The sequence below is a fragment of the Lytechinus variegatus genome, chromosome 14 (assembly GCF_018143015.1).
Source record: "Lytechinus variegatus isolate NC3 chromosome 14, Lvar_3.0, whole genome shotgun sequence".
NCBI classification, from domain to species: domain Eukaryota; kingdom Metazoa; phylum Echinodermata; class Echinoidea; order Temnopleuroida; family Toxopneustidae; genus Lytechinus; species Lytechinus variegatus.
The window spans coordinates 13,899,637-13,905,520 of NC_054753.1; the positions used below are offsets into that span (position 1 = coordinate 13,899,637).

Consider the following 5,884-nt stretch of genomic DNA (forward strand, 5'->3'; position numbering starts at 1 on the left):
CCCCCTAAGTATAAGATTACCGGTAGACCAATTACTCTCTGCCAAAGACAATGGATCTATTCTATGTTTCATATGATAAAATACAAAAGAACGTCTTTGATCCTCATTTGACCTGTGTTTTGCATATTAATGTTTTTTTAAACTCAAAATTTCACAACCTTCTTATCTAAGTCAGATTTTGATGAAATTATCAGTGCTTCTTTGGTTTTTCTCTATTTTAATATTCAAATTACGTTTTGCTGGAGTCTACCTATTGTAATTTGGCAATGTAATTGGTCTAATGTTATATATTGGGGATAGCACAGATACCGTTTATAATATGTGCAAGCTTTATGCACTCTCATTGGCGTATGAAGGATACCTGCAGGGTTGCTAGAAACCATATTCTATGTTTGATTGATCATCCATCTCTGAACTCATCAAGGAAGTACTTTATCTTGTGACACCTGTAAAAAAATAAAAGGGGGGTATTGAGAAACTTATAACAAACATAGCCAAACTATTTCATCTGCATGCAAAACTTAATGGTTTCAATTATCAATTCTTTTTATCGCATATTGCCAAAAGTCAGTGATCTACATTATCACTATCGATATCAATATCCATTGATATGAATATCAACATCAGGTGAGGGAGGACATTTGCTTATTCAGTTTATTTTATTCCAATCGCTCAGCTGAAAACTTTTATATTCTGTTATATGAAATATGTAAAAATGAAAGGGTGCTAATTGCATTCACCTTTGTTTACCAGTCTAAACATTTAGAAGTAGAAAAAAAAATAAATGAGGGCATAAATGGGGCACTTAATAAGAGGTGAAAGAGGGGACACTGCAGAAGAGATATTTCACTATAAAAAAAGGAGCGCAAGAGTGCAATAAAGACAATTTGAATCAATATTCAATTAAAGGAAAAACTCATAGAAGGGAACAGGGGTAGTATTTTGAGATCCATTTCATCTCTGAAAAAAGAATCCCTTAAAATCCCTTTGAATTTATATTCTTCTAAGAACAATTTCATCTTCATTTTATTATCTCTCTAAGACACAAATGGGTGTGTCTTAGAGAGATAATTTCAACTTCATTTTATTATCTCTCTAAGATACACCCATTTGTGAAGCAACATCCAATGAGAAAGGCTGTAAATAAAATGCAGCAGTCTCATCTCATTCATCCAATGAAAATCTTTTACGCCAGATGTGGATTTAATCTTTTTAATTAGTTACATATGTAAAATTGCATAATTGATGTGTAATGTCGTTTTGATAGTGTCCCTAATCCCCGAAAGAGTGTAACATGGTCCAATAAAATCATTGTCATTGTCTTTGCAAAAGCAAACAATACTCTTATTCTTATCATTGTTTAGATGTCTAATTCGCATCATAAAATTGTCTAAGTTGCAAAAACAAACAATACTCTTATCATTGTTAAGATGTCACTTTTGCATCATTTTATGCATAATTTCAGAGAAAAATTTATTAAACTACAGTCTTTTGAAATTTTTCATTAACCCTAATTCTGCCAGGGGAGGGACATAATGCCCCCCCCCCTCGACAATTTTTGCGATATCTGCTGCGCAAATTTTTTTGACCTCGCCGCTTACTGACTTTTTACTTTTAAGTCTCGCATAAATTATGAGACCAAATTTGTGACACCCGGGTGCGCGGTTACGACATTACACGTCAAAATGTAAGTGTATTTTTCATGTACAAATCCAATGCAAATAGTGTACCGGGTATTTAGCAAAAATTCAGAAACGTATCATTATTTCTACTTTTACTAATTAAACATTATTAATTTTGCCTTGTTTAAAAAAAAATACATAAGAAATTAAAAAAGCAATAAAATACATAAGAAATCGGTCTTGGCACCAGGATTTTTTCATTCACAATTGTTAGGAATGCTATAAAGAATATTTCACCAAAAATAGCATTCTGTGAGCTTTATTTAGTGAATCAGAGCAAAAAGTATGATTTCATGAATAAAATACATAAGTTTCATGAATAAATTAGAAAATTAATTCCTACAAAATAAAAATAAAAGAATTCAGTGAAATTTACCAATGCAACTGCATTGGAAATGTCACTCTCTACCATCATGCAAATTTTCATTGTGATAGCGCAATCCGTGGCTGAGATCTTCCCCAGGAGATTTAGGGTTAATCTACAGGAATAATGTTGGAGTATCAGTCACTGTCAATGATTACATAACTTTCCTTCATTCTCATTTTAACTTTGGAACAATTAAACTGAATCAAACATGGAGCTCATGGTCATGTAAAAAAATCCCTTCCAAAAGTGATAATTGTACTCACCACTACACAAAACAGCATATTTGCATGACTTTTGTTCCATCAGTCCATGTTGATGAAATCAGGATTGACACTGAATTAAATGTGGAGCGTAGAGTTGTTCCAACTGTCCCAGATGATGTCACTGAAATTGAAATGATTATTTATTTAGTCTATCGAGGTATACATGTCCTAAAGCTTCAGGTACTCACCACTCATTGCACATGCAATTTCAATGGCAAATGCACAATCTTCGTGACGATAGTGTGACAAACGACTCCTTTAGTATTAATATTTTGTACATAAAATTTCAAATTGTAGAGAAAACAAAAAATGCAGTTTTTTAGGTGTATGCACCTTCATTTATTTTTTTCCAACAATAGAAAATGCTTTAAAAACTGAGAACTGAGGAACAAGAAAAAAAAAATTGCATGATAAATCGAGTGTGTAGTAGCTATAAGGACACCTTCAAAATCGGGCGGCAAAATTCAAAGGTGTTTGGAAAAGATGGAAGCGATATTTTGGTTTGAGATATTTTCTAATCATAGTAAATTAATATATAATTTGCCACTTTTGGTTAGTGTCCATCACTACCAATTTTCAGACAGGGATTATTTTTTAGAAAAAACACATCTCTTCTGAATAGGGTCTATGTACAATTACATTTATAAGCAAGGCCAAGCCTACCTCAAGTGATGTTCGAGCAGGCTTTTCTCCTCTTCATTACCGCTCCACTTCCCCGAACTTCCAAGTCGGTGAACTCGTTCAGATACTCTGAGTGGCAAAGGTGGGGAAAAATGCATATTTATTGTAAAAAATATCCCCCAAAAGACATCAACAATAAATAAAAGCTAGATTTCTTGCTCTAATCCTCCGGTTACCTCAATAATACAAAATGCTATGCCTTGGAATGGAAATTTGAGTGTAAAAAAGGGGGTCCCCACTGCGGCACATACCCACCACACATTATGTACTAAGTACCTTGGCTCTGACTAAGACCAAGTCTAAGTCAAGAGTAAGAAATTAAACTTGGCGCTAATGCAGTTTCGCACCGGCCAGTTACCAGCATACCTCATCACCAATATGTGTTCCCAAATGTCATGACAAGTCTCTCAGTCACATTTCGAGGTCAATTTATCCACCACTTTTCAAAATATCTTGATCGGGATTGGCTGTATTTCGGCTTCGATCTCAACGTCGTTGATCGACACGGCGTAGACATCGCTTCGCAGATCGCTTGGATTCACCGTGCACCGTAATGTTGATATGAACTGAAGTTAGCAACCAAATCATGCGAGAATGTGGCGAACAAACTGCCAGCATGCCGCATGCGAATCTATGCTCGCATGATTTGGTTGCTAACTTCAGTTCATATCAACATTACATTGCACGGAAGTGAGCAACCAAATCATGCGAGCATAGATTCGCATGCGGCATGCTGGCAGTTTGTTCGCCACATTCTCGCATGATTTGGTTGCTAACTTCAGTTCATATTAACATTACGGTGCACGGTGAATCCAAGCGATCCGCGAAGCGATGTCGATCAACGACGTTGAGATCGAAGATGAAATACAGCCATTCCCGATCACAATATTTTGAAAAGTGGTGGATGTATTGACATCGAAATGTGACTGAGAGACTTGTCATGACATTTGGTAACAAGTATTGCATGTATTGGTGATTAGGTGTGCTGGTAATCGGCCGGTGCGAAACTGCATTAGCGCCTTAAACTTTAATGCATTGTTGGTTGGGGGGGGGGGTAATTTTTACAATGAGGCCTATTCATTTTATTTTTTCCCACCTTTGAAACTCGGAGTATCCGAATTACAAGTTCACCGAGTTGAGGTTCGGGTAGGTGGAGCGCAGTGTAGCGGTGGTTAAGTGGAGCCTGCACGGACATCACTTGAATTGAAGGTACATGTAATGTAGGCCAAGCCAAAGCCTTAGGCCTATGAAAAAGGCAAGGAAAGGGCACTGTGCAGAGCACCACCACCATGCCATGGCTGCCGGCTGACAACGTCCACACCATACAAATTAGAGAATAGGGTCTAAAATTATTCTTTGAGATCAAATTTAAGAAGTCATAATAATGTATTTCAACGTTTGATGATTGGTTTTAAAGATGAAAGCAAAGAAAAAGTTTTTACATGTTCACAGTCAAAACAGCAAACGCCACGGCTCGAGAGCCGTTGTCATCGCCACAACTCTAGGGTTCGACTTCACGTACCGTACCGTGCGGTACGCCGGCACGCACGATACCGCAGGTTGAAATAACTTCATCAGTGATAGGTTATTCTGATTTCTACTGATACTCCAGCTAATTTAGACATATATAGAATATTAGTATACATGTAAATGCTTACCCTGAAGTGTCTTGACATGTCAAAAAAGGGCAGGCAGTCAATTGAGAACAAGTTATTACGGACGTCGATTGCACGATCCAGCACTTTGACTCGACTTCGTTCATTAACGGTTGCATTTTCAAATACACGAATCACGTGCGCGCTCTGCTGACGATCGGACTTGGCATTTAGTCTTCATTCGAAACATGTTTTGGTTGAAGTGTCAAATGAAATATCAATTTTCGACGACGACCTACCCGGGCGACCTACAGAACCTTAAACATTTAGGCTAAAGAAAACACCGGGAAAAATAAAGGGAACATTTTGAAAACGTATTTGTAGTATGCATTGGCGGCGGAAGCCAACAAAATTTAGGGGGGGGTCCATCTGAAATTTTGGGATGCATGGTCCATCTGTAATTTAGGGATGGACGCAGGCAAGAAAATAGACATTTGAATTTAGGGGAGTGGATTACCAAAAATATTGACAAGCAAAAAAAAGGGGGGTTATCAACCTAAATTTTAAGGAGGGGGGACACAAACATTTCAGGGAGGGGTGGGGGCCCACGTGAATTAAGGGGGATGCATGCAGGAAACAAAGTAGACAAGCAAAAAAAAGGTTATTATATAATATCAACAAACAAATTAGAAGGGGGGAACGTCCCCCCCCTTCTGTCCCCCCCGCGCTTTCGCTGCCTATGGTTGTATATATATATATAAATGTTTTCATAATGAGGTCATATAAAATTGTAAATGCACTCGTCGTGAAGGTGTTGTGGCTCAGTGGATAAGTCTGCGGACTCTGAACCACAAGGACCGGGTTCATATCCCACCGCAGCACGTCCTTTGGCAAGGCGTTTATCTACAATTGCCACTCTCGACCCAGGTGTAGTAAATGGGTACCCGGTAGGAAGAAATTCCTTGGAATGCTCGATGCGCCCGATCAGGGTAGCCGTGCTAAAGCCGGGGTAATGGTATGCAGCGCTTAGAAACATGTGTATTAAGCGCTATATAAATGTTGCATATTATTATTATAATCACGTTGTATATTTTGGTCATGCAAAATAGTAAATTTACTCGTGACTGGTTGATTAATTACGTCATAATCACATCATTATCTGGTCATATAAAATTGTAATATATTCGTCTTTGATTTGTCAATATATGACGTCATATTTAGGTCATATTCTGGTCATGCAAAACTGTAAATTTTACTTGTCATTGAATGGTCGATTGATGACGTCATAATCACGTC

The 5,884-nt window shown here is 37.5% G+C and overlaps 1 long non-coding RNA gene across 2 annotated transcripts; it reads right to left on the reverse strand.

Moving 5' to 3' along the window:
• Positions 1-258: 258 nt before the first annotated feature.
• Positions 259-4,843, reverse strand: LOC121428208. Of its 2 annotated transcripts, XR_005971744.1 has the most exons (4): positions 4,652-4,843; positions 2,976-3,062; positions 2,313-2,433; positions 259-446 (listed from the first exon to the last, which is right to left on the reverse strand). It is a non-coding gene; the product is annotated as an uncharacterized LOC121428208 (long non-coding RNA). The 2 variants fall into 2 exon arrangements; XR_005971745.1 differs by lacking the exon at positions 2,976-3,062 and having other exon boundaries at positions 4,652-4,822.
• Between the last annotated feature and the right edge of the window lie 1,041 nt (positions 4,844-5,884).